The 11,528-nt window shown below is 41.4% G+C and overlaps 1 pseudogene; it reads right to left on the bottom strand.

Moving 5' to 3' along the window:
- Positions 1 to 396: 396 nt before the first annotated feature.
- On the bottom strand, positions 397 to 1,013 carry LOC131743707 (macrophage immunometabolism regulator-like; annotated as a pseudogene).
- Between the last annotated feature and the right edge of the window lie 10,515 nt (positions 1,014 to 11,528).

Below are 11,528 nucleotides of genomic sequence, written 5' to 3' on the forward strand. Positions count from 1 at the left end.
ATACAGAGATTAAAGAAGTACTTGAGTACTTAAGGTATAAATTTCTAATGAATCATACCAAGTCAGCAACAACCAAGCAGATAACATTCCCAATTTGAGTATCAGAATTTTAAAGATGATATTACTATACCAAAGCCTTTGTTTCCTAGCTAAAAAGCTATGCAAACGAATGGTCAACATTTTGTTTTCCTTGCAGTTGCGTGCTCTAGAATGATTTTGCCTCAAGTACCTGTGATTTCATTCCTGTATTCAAAATTTGATCCAATTTTTATGTTCCAGGAACACGTAATTGATTTAACCATCTATAATGTAAACGGTCCTGTACAGAGTACAACAGTGGAATTGTAAAGCCAAGCGTAGGCTGACCCTAACTGGTTTACACTCTGTGCAAGTCACTCATGTGTTATCCCTAGCAAACACACGGTCCCCTCTGAGGGTTAAGTGTTGAAGCTGGTACTGTAGCACTTCCGTGTCAGTGGCTCCTTGATGTTCATTTTATCTAGATTGAGATAGTCCGGAGATTTGGAGTGAGCCCTCTTACCTTTAAGAAGACAAAAAGGCAGAGGCCCATGGAGGGCCTTTTTAAGGTTCATAAGGTAAAGATTTAGTGCACTTGTCTCCTGGGCTGGGCATCAGCCTTGGCCTCCTGCCATTGACAGCTGGAATCTCCTACTGCAGATAGTACCTACTTCTGGTTTTATACCAACGAGAGGAACAAGCAAGTCCTGCATCCAGCTGTTCGGAGCGCGAGGAAGGCACGGCTTCTCCCTTACTCTCTTCACCTCCGGTGCACTTCTGGGCTAACTTCGGGAGTTCCTCACCAGTCGTGAAGCCAGACAGACAGACCACGTGGAGGATCTGGTAGCCTGACATAGTCTGGCGCATTGGCAAGCACTGAGCGCTGGAACAGCGGGGCTTCTCCGCCTCTGCCTTTCCCGGGAGCTCGCCTCGGCCACAGGCAAGGACAGGGTGGTCAGGGGACTTCTGGACTCTCCATTAACATCTACTTCCATTTTAGGCACCCGTCTGCACACTCCAGCCTCAATCCCAGGAGATGTCACCGTCCAATTTCTAATGAGTCCCAAGGGAACACAGGCATAATAATTTTTCTGCTCTACTCCAGATACAGTGGCCCACAGCTCTGCCTCCGCTGTGCTTGGGGCCGCGGAGACTGAGACAAGGGCGGGAGAGGCGCAGGGTTGCGGCGCCGAGATCCGGGCTGTGGCCGTCAGCCGGGTACCCTCTCCCACCTTTAAGATTTCTAAATACCATCTGTATCTACTCCACGGTAATATAATGTAATTTAATTCCCCCGAAGGCAGGTAAATATAGAAGGAAAAACGTAGAGGTCAAGAATATGGAAGTTTGTGTGTCTTGCTGTGTATGCACAAGCATAAATGATTTAGAAAATTTGGAATACAATCCAGGCATGGCTGTATGGTGTACTTCCAGATTAGGGGAGAGGATGTCCTCCTTTTCATTTGAAGACTTGAAACCCTGGCATGGTTCGGGACCAGAAATGGCTTGTGGCCTGAAGGTCTGGGGATGCAGTGTGTGACCACATGCCCTGCCACCAGTGGAGGGGTTTACTGCATATTCATGACCCATGCTGAAGAAGCAGGAACAGTAAAACAACTGCAAACCAGGGTGAGAGTGCGCTTTGCACCCAGTGGAGTCGGGTAGACACAGGAAGCATGTGGTAAGTGCCGGCTGTACTTACCCTCCTGAATTGTTAGAAATTCTTTCCCATGGTTATTAAGCAATTATTCCCTGCCAGAAGGTGCATTCTGTGCAGAGGGTTGAAATCCTTTCATCACGTGTTGTGTTTGAGTTAACCGTTTCCCCTCTGTTATGGACTGAATATTTGTGTGTCTCCACTCCCTACAAATTCATGTTGAAGCCCTAACCCCCACTGTGGAGGTATTTGGAGATGGAGCCCCTGAGGAAGCAATTAAGGTTAAATAAGTTCACAAGGGTGTGGCCCTGATCCAATAGGATTTGTGTCTTTATGAAAAGTGACACCAGAGAGCTTGTTCTCCCTGTCTCTCTCCCCCGCCCCATACCATGCACCAAAGAAAAGCAAGGTAGCTGTTTGCAAGCCAGGAACCTTGATCTTGGACCTCCAGCCTCCAGATCTGTGAGGAAATGAATTTTAAGTCACCCAGTCTGTGGTATTTTGTCATGGTAGCTGGAGCTAATAACTCTCCAAAAGACAGATAAGAGCACTTCCTTCCAGGAAACACCAGAGAGGTCAGTCTTGGTAGGAAAAGGAGTGGAGAGAAATTTAGAGGTTGAGACCTAACTGGAAAGGCAGGCCAGAGATGGATGCTTCAGCTGGGGATAGTGACGGTGACAGTGGGATTTCCTGAGAAGTTGGAGGCAGCAGAGGGAGCTGGGTATCCAGAGGAGACAGAAGTTGCCAAGAGAAAAGGCATTGATGACAACTTTATACCTTTTTTATGATTTTGCTTGTGAATCACCTTGTCAGGAGGCACAGAGTAGTTGCTCAATAAACCTTTGGGTTAAACACACCAATTCCTTTGGACATGGATTTGCTCTGGCACGTTGCTTATTTGTCATATATGCAGAATGGTAAATGTATCCAGTAACTATTTTAGTCTTGTTAGTTTAGGCTTTCAAGAATAAAATCTTTATTACCCCATGAGTACCAAATAGGGAGATGTCTTCCCATCAAAGCCTATATTTAAATAATTTCCTCCTCCTTTTAGATGAGATTGTTACTGGAATATTTTTCTTCTGAGTTGACTTACTTGGTCAACAGTGTGCTATAGAAAAAAAAAAAAATTCCTTTCGTTAAACAAGGTGTCCAGTATCTTGATTGTGATAAAAGTAGATCACGGTGGAATCCTAATGATCTTTTACCCATAATCAATGAAGATCTCTGCAAGCTTTGATTAGATTAATATCCACCACCCCTCCCCTCTCCTTCACCCCTTGGCCTAGTAAAATGCCTGCATCTCCTACCTTATATTCTTACATATTTGTAAAATTTAGAGAATGTTGCTTGGTATGAATGATGTGGGGCTCAGGTCCTTCACAATATACCTGTAATACTGGTATTGTTATCCCTGTCGTACAGATAAAAATTAAAGGAGGACTCCTCTGGAGTATGACTTAGAGACCCTGGACTGCTAATCAGAATCTTTACTCTTTTCTAAATATAAAGCCAAACATCTTGTCTCATTGGGCCCTCTCTTTACGAGCGCCATTACATTTGGAATTTTGAACACAGCTTATTCCATGGTTTACTCATGGCATTTAATATTTTGGAAACACAATTTGAACTAAAAGCCACTGATCAAAATCTACAAGTAACATTATGTGGCAAATAATGCCTGGGCTAAATACAAAAGCAGAGTAACTTCGGAAAAACTGAGCCATTCTTCTCATAGGTAACCCAAAAAGAGTTTTCATAAAACGTTTTGTGTGGCACCAGAAATTGGTGCTGGCTGATTAAACAGGAAAGGAGTTTATTATGTAAATATTTATGGGAGAACCAGCTCAAAGCTAAGAGGCTGGGGATGACGTCCAACTACAGGCTGCAGAGCTTAACCACAGCCTTCACTGCTGTTACCCCTGCCCGCCACTGCTGTTTCTGCAGCATGAGTTTCACTCCTATTTCTTTAAAATTTATTTTATTGAAGTATAATTGACTTACAATGTGTTAATTTCTGCTGTACAGCAAAGTGATTCAGTTATATATACATGTTCTTTTTTAAATTTTAATTTAATAATCCCAAATATTTTCTACCTAAACGTTGTAAAAATAAGTATTTATTTATTTATTTTGGCGGCATTGGGTCTTCGTGGCTGTGCGTGCGCCTTCTCTAGTTGCGGTGAACAGGGGCTACTCTACGTTGCAGTGGCTTCTCTTTGTTGCGGAGCACGGGCTCTAGGCGAGCAGGCTTCAGTAGTTGTGGCTCGTGGGCTCTGGAGAGCAGGCTCAGTAATTGTGGTGCATGGGCTTAGTGGCTCCGTGGCATGTGGGATCTTCCCAGACCGGGGCTCAAACTTGTGTCCCCTGCATTGGCAGGTGGATTCTTAACCACTGTGCCACCAGGGAAGTCCATATATATATATATATATATATATATATATGTATGTATATATACTCTTTTTCATATTCTTTTCCATTATGGTTTATTACAGGTTATTGAATATAGTTCCCTGGGCTGCAAGTAGGACCTTGTTGTTTATCCATTGTATACATAATAGTTTGCACCTGCTAAGCCCAAACTCCCAATCCATCCCTCCCCTACCCTCCCTCCCCCATGGCAACCACAAGTCTGTTTTCTATGTCTGTGAGTCTGTTTCTGATTCATAGATAAGTTCACTTGTGTCATATTTTAGATTCCACATATAAGTGATATCATATGGTATTCGTTTTTCTCTGTCTGACTTACTTCACTTAGTATGACAATCTCTAGGTCCATCCATGTTGCTGCAAATGGCATTATGTCATTCTTTTTTTATAGCTGAGTAATATTCCATTGCATATATATGTACCATGTCTTCTTTATCCATCCCTCTGTCGATGGACACTTAGGTAGTTTCCATGTCTTGGCTATTGTGAATAGTGCTGCTATGAACATAGGGGTGCATGTATCTTAGTTTTGTCTGGTTGGCTGCTATTTTTGCCACCATACGGATTCTGTGAGGTGCCTCTTTCCTCAAGTTGCTCACTTCTTTTTTTTTTTTTTTTTTTTGGTGGTACGCGGGCCTCTCACTGTTGTGGCCTCTCCCGTTGCGGAGCACAGGCTCCAGACGTGCAGGCTCAGAGGCCGTGGCTCACGGGCCCAGCCGTTCCGCGGCATGTGGGATCTTCCCGGACCGGGGCACGAACCCGTGTCCCCTGCATCGGCAGGCTGATTCTCAACCACTGCGCCACCAGGGAAGCCCTCACTTCTTTTTATTTAAAAAAAAAAAAAAAAAAAAATTTCCTATATCGATTAAAGAAAAATTGTTATGAACATATAAGATCTACCCTGAACACATTTTTAAGTGTATAATCCAGTAATGTTAACTGTAGGCATGATGTGGTAAACAGATCTCGGGAGCTTATCTTATGTGACTGAATTATTATTAGGGCAGCCTAAGTCACATGCTTGTATTCTGTAAATGATATCAGGCTTATTTCTGGGTTCCATCTTGGGAAGACAGGATTCTTAAGACTTCATATTCCCCGGACATGGCAAGGGCACTCTAAGGTGCTAGCCACACAAAAATTATAGCAGGGCTTCACTGGTGGCGCAGTGGTTGAGAGTCTGCCTGCCGATGCAGGGGACGCGGGTTCGTGCCCCGGTCCAGGAGGATCCCACATGCCGCTGAGCGGCTGGGCCCGTGAGCCATGGCCGCTGGGCCTGCGCGTCCGGAGCCTGTGCTCCCCGACGGGAGAGGCCACAGCAGTGAGAGGCCTGCATACTGAAAAAAAAAAAAAATTATAATAAACAGCCGGTATGGTTTAATGTTTACAAAACCAGGATCCAAATAGTTCATTTTCAAATAATGTATATTCATATATTCAAATGAATATGGCCCAGTAATTTCAAAGTCTTTTTGAATACCCCAAAAGCCATATATAATCTTCAGCAATGATTTTTTTTTTTTTTTTTTTTTTTTACGGTACACGGGCCTCTCACTGTTGTGGCCTCTTCAGTTGCAGAGCACAGGCTCCGGACGCGCAGGCTCAGCGGCCACGGCCCATGGGCCCAGCCGCTCTCTGGCACGTGGGATCTTCCCAGACCGGGGCATGAACCCGTGTCCCCTGCCTCGGCAGGCGGACTCTCAACCACTGCGCCACCAGGGAAGCCTGGAAGCCCAGAAATGATTCTTAAAATTTCTTCTTTACTCTTCTATCCATCATCCTACAAAGTGCCGCTGCCCTGTACCTCCTGCCTTCAGAGTCCCTGGGAAAGTCCCCATTTGTGTAAGGAGGCTTCTGCTTTCCTTTCCTTTCTTCCCAATTCCCCATCGCAAAAGCTTAAGAACAGAAGAACGGGTCTACCAAGGAAGAACTCACCTTGGAGGGAGGCAGAGAAATGAGATGAAGACAGGCGAATCTAGAATTCTCTTTTGCCCTTAAAAGAAGGGGAATGGATCCAGGCATAAGAGAAACACTTTTAGTAGTGATACTTAAAAAATACTTGGAATACTTCATTGGTTAACAAAATATGCAGATTGCTATACGATCCATGGTTGAAATGTTGACTGTGACTCAAAGTCGTCTGTATAAAAGCAGCTTAGCTAAAGATGATAAAAGGAACAGACTCCCAAGTATTTTAAAGGAAAACTAAAGGCTAGTATTCATGAGTCTAAAAAAATGTAATTTGATTTCAAGTTCCCAGTACAGAATTATTTCTGTAATTAACCGTAATTCAGAGTTACTATTATTGTCACAAAAAATTGATTGATTCTTGGACATTCCTGGTTGGCTCGGTGCTGCCTCTTCGGGATCCTCATGGATTTCCCATGATATTTGGTGCCAGGTGCAGTGACACTTACTTCAAATATTCATTCTTTTATGAAATTCTGCTGACCCTGTTACAAAGCCATTAAAGTGTTTATTCATGTCTGCTGCTCTACCAAATGAGAACCTTACACAAGACTTCAGACCAATATTGCTTCAGATAGACAGTTGGATCTGAATACAGCCAGCAACACAATTTCTGCTGAGCAGATATCAGATAGCCTCCCTTACAATGTTGAATACATCTTTAAATTACTGAAGAATTCTACCTAGGATAGCAGGGATCTGTACTTCTGCCAGAAGTATAGCTGTAATAGAAATTCAGTAACTGAACCGAACACCAGTCATTTGGTTGTTTCAAATTATTTCCTCCAGAGCATGTACACTGAATTGCTGGCTCATTTTCATGGAGGGGCCGGGTGTTCCTGTTACCTTTTAATTCTGGCCAACTGGAGAAGCATTTACTCTTGGGTCAGTTTAAAACTTAGAACAGTGTTTTGTGGGAAGCTATCCTCTTAGTTGAACTCATAAATTATAAGGTGAATAGTACTCCAGAGTTTATACGCTATAACATCTTGAGTTATTTGCTATGCTTCTCTCCCCAAGCCTGGGCTGTTAGAACAAGCATGGATGCCCAGGGCAGAAACCCCCATAGGGCACCCACTGGGGAAAGAGGAGGTAGTCCTAAAAGTCATAACTGCGAAAACATGGTGGGGGGATTGGTGGCACATTGGAAATGAAGAACTAAGAGTCTGCTTTGGAAGAACTTCAAGTTGCCTTTATTTTCATGTGCATTGTTCAAGTGTCTTAGCAGTTCTCATTGCAATTTGTTTTGTGAAATAGGTATTCAGTGTAGCTGTTTTCAGGTTTATTATGCAGGATTCTGATTCATAAAAATATTCCATTAAATGCAATCGCTCAGGTAATTACTTTGCTTAATCTACAGCATACTTTAATTAACGTTGCACAGAATTCTGATTTAATCAATTAGATTTGATCTAGTATAACTTAGTTGTAAATACATTTTATGATGCAGCAGCCCTAAATCATTACCGGGAACTAAGGTAATATACAACCCTACCTAAAATGAACAAATTTCCCGTGTTAAGAAAAGTAAATCATCATTTGAATTATAATTTTAGTATTTAACAAAGTAAACTATAAATAGTGGATCATTCTATTTCCATTAATAGTCTATTAAAAACAAGCTCATTGGGAGCGTTAGAACTTAAAAAATATGTTTTATTTGCATCTATTCCCTGACAGCCTTGAGAACAAAAGATTAAACTCAAGCAAGATTCACCACTTTTTTTTTTTTTTTTTTTGGCTGCATCACCCAGTTCCCTGACCAGGGATTGAACCTGGGTCACAGTAGTGGCCAGAAAGCCCAGAATCCTACCACTAGGCCACCAGGGAACCCAAGATTCACCACTTTTTGGCTCTGTAAACAGACTCATTAACATCAGTATCTCAGGATATTTATTCACTGTTCTGGGGTGAGTTTTGCCTCCCCCCTAAAACAATATGTTGAAGTTCTAACTCCCCCAGTACTTCGGAACGCAACCTTTGCAACCTTATTAATGGAAATAGGGTCACTGCAGATGGAACCAGTTGAGGTCATACTGAAGTAGGGTGGGTCCCCAATCCAATATGGCTGGTGGCCTTATAAGAAGACCACCATGTGACGACACAGACACACACAGGGAGAAGGCCATGTGAGAGGAAGGCCAAGTTTGAAGTTAAGTAGCTGTAAGCCAAGGAACACTGATGATTTCTGGCAACCAACCAGAAACTAAGAAGAGGCAAGGAAGGATTCTCCTTCAGGTTTAAGAGGGAGCACGGCCCTGCTGACACCTTGATTTTGGACTGCTATCCTCTTAGAACTGTGAGACAACAGATTTCTGTCATTTTAAGCCACCCAATTTGTGATGCTTTGTTTAGGCAGAACTTGGAAATGAAAACACTCACTAAAGCCAAGCTGAGAGCTACAACTCAGCATAACCAGAATTTACAAAATTACTATTAATAAAAGTGAGGGATGAGGGATGTATCTTGCCAAACTATTTTTAAGAATGCAGGTGCCGTTTTTAGTTTGAAGTTAACTTTTACATTCCTAAGCAAGTATAGACATAAATCTAACACATTTTGTCTCCAGCACCTCCTCATACACAGCACCTAGCAGAGTGCCTTGAACATAAATCACCCAACAGTATGTTTTGTAGCTTAAAGAGATTAAAAATGAAAATAGCCTATAAATATTAAAATGCCCACTTATAGAATTTGAGCTGTAAAGTATAGTGTTACTGAAATGTGAGAATAAGCACTGAAAAGAATTTACATGAGGTTCATCAAGGCCAAATTTCATCTTGAATCTATTTGTGGATAATAAAATATATATCCAGCTAGTTTGTGGATCATTCAGATTCTATATTTTCTGTTGCCCTTGTTTTCACTTTGAAAAAATTACTTTTAGCACCTACACTATGTGAAGGGCAGGGATAAATAATAAAATTTAAGTTCTTAATATTAACTTGCTAACAGATCTTATTGCAGGGGGTATAGAATAGGTAGAAATTTAAAATACAATGAAAAATGAATTTCGGGGATTATCTGTAAATTCTTTTTTTCTCCCTGAATATTCAAGAGTTGACTCCTGTTTGGTTGTTACAGGAGTGATAATGTTTGGGAAGGCATCAATAGGCAGGAGCAAAGGATCTGGACACAGCTAACCGAGCAGGGGCCACACAGCACACTCCCAGTCAAGGGAACAGTTTCCTCGGGGGTCCGTGAAGGCCGCCAGATGACTACAGTTGACTGTGTGCATCTTTGCCAGGTCCTTTGAGAAGCAGCCTCTTCCCATTCTTGGGGGGTCTTCATAAGCCTCTGGTCCTCCTGGTTGTTTCTGGGCACCTTGGCCTTCTCCTGTTCTGTGGGTAGAAATAAGTAGTATAAAACAACCCCTAAACCCAGATCATTTCTGAGCATTTACTGCCAGATGGGATGAATTGAAGTTTAAATTCCCAGGTGTAGTATCCCTTAGCAGGACTAAGCCTCAAACCTCCCTGAGATCCATTCCTGCAAATATATAACTGGGACTACAAGATAAATTAGATTTGTAAAACATAGACAAAACTAATATTTCCTGGTTATCTACTATAGTTTAGGTTCTATGCTATGCATTCCACAGATAATCTTATTTAATCTTTAAAATTTAATTTTGATTTTTTAATTGAAACAATGTACATTTCATAAACATCAAAAAGATTGGGTGGTGAGAGGCTGGGAGTTTTTTAAAAGGAATATACTCCGTGATATTTTTCATAATTACAACACAGTCAAATAATATGACTAGGCTTATATTAAAAGCATCAGTCCCCTGCTCCATCCTTCCTTACTCCCAGGTCCCTCTCATTAACCAGTAATTCTTAATCATTAAAATTAGGTCTTCTAGTACTTACTTTCTTATTTTGAAATAACATACAGATACTGCTTTTTTTTTTTTTTTTGGTTTTAGATGTTGTTTATTGACTTATTATGGCAGATGAGGATGTAACTCTATACCCCCCTCCTCTCACATACATTTACTTCTTTCTATCCTTCTCATATTTACATCACAGTTTTTGGTTAAATCAGTATTTAGGGCTGACATTTTAACTATATAAATATTATTTATAGGTAAGTCACATAGTAGGCTATATTTCTTCTCTTGTATAACTCATTGTTTTCACCAGACTTAACAATTGCCTTTTAAAATTTTTATTCTTTTTGGTTTGTTTGGTTTCTGTGCTTTTATAACTAACTCATCCTTAAATTTTTGATATAAGTAAATTGCCTTGAATGTGTTTAAGTGTTCTGTTTCATATTTATTTTGGAGAACTTCATCTAAAGTGTTTAGTTTTCTTCCTCCTATTCCAAGTTAGTTGTCCTCTAAACCTGGCATATGCTGTTAGTGGGACTTTTTCCTTCACCATTATCTTGAGTTTTTTTTAATGGAGAGGTAAATTATAATTTTATTCATTTTTAAACTGAGGTATAGTTAATTTAGTGTAGTGTTTCAAGTGTACAGCAAAGTGATTTAGTTATATATCTATTCTTTTTCAGATTCTTATTTTTTTTTTATTATTATTTTTTTTTTTGCAGTACACGGGCCTCTCACTGTTGTGGCCTCTCCCGCTGCGGAGCACAGGCTCCGGACGCGCAGGCTCAGCGGCCATGGCTCACGGGCCCAGCCGCTCTGCGGCATGTGGGATCTTCCCGGACTGGGGCACGAACCCATGTCCCCTGCATCGGCAGGCAGACTCTCAACCACTGCACCACCAGGGAAGCCCTCAGATTCTTTATCTTGAGATTTGTTTTTTTTCATTCCTTTCTCCTATGTTGAATTTCCTTTTTCCTGGGGTTCTACAGCTTTCTCTTAGTTTACACCCTCATTCTGGTAGAGCATATCCTTCAGGAGTTTCCAGAGAAAGGTACATACCTAGGACCTCAGTTTTATGAAAATGTCTATATTCTATCCTAACATTTCATTGATTGTTTTGCTGGGTATTGATTTTTAGGACAGAAGTTTTCCTCAAACCTCTAAAGGCATTTCTCCATCATCATCATCAAGCTTCAGTGGTGCTGTTGAGAAGTTTCATGCTACTCTGGTCCTCATTTCCTTGTGATCATTTCTTGTTCTTTCTGGAACTTTTTAGGCTCATCTCTTTATCCTGGTGTTCATGAAGTGTTTTGGTCAGATAGATCCTCTGAGAGGATTCGCTTCTACCAAATACTTAGAGGGTATCACCAATCTGGGATTAATCAGAATTAAATTCTTGGCTAGAGGTTTATCAGATCATCTAGGTAATCTGAATTTGTGCCACAAACCTGGGTGAGGGCTGACTGTGGTTCCAAATTCGCAGTGGCAATTTCTTCCCTCTCTACTCTTGCCAAAATCCGAAATGGTCAGTTTTCCTTGTGGTCCATTGGAGGTAGTATGGGGGTTTATCTGCAGTTTGCCCTTACACTGAAGGATTAGCACTTTGGAATCCCAGAATTCTGG

Source organism: Kogia breviceps, chromosome 17, assembly GCF_026419965.1.
Source record: "Kogia breviceps isolate mKogBre1 chromosome 17, mKogBre1 haplotype 1, whole genome shotgun sequence".
Classification (NCBI taxonomy): Eukaryota; Metazoa; Chordata; class Mammalia; order Artiodactyla; family Physeteridae; genus Kogia; species Kogia breviceps.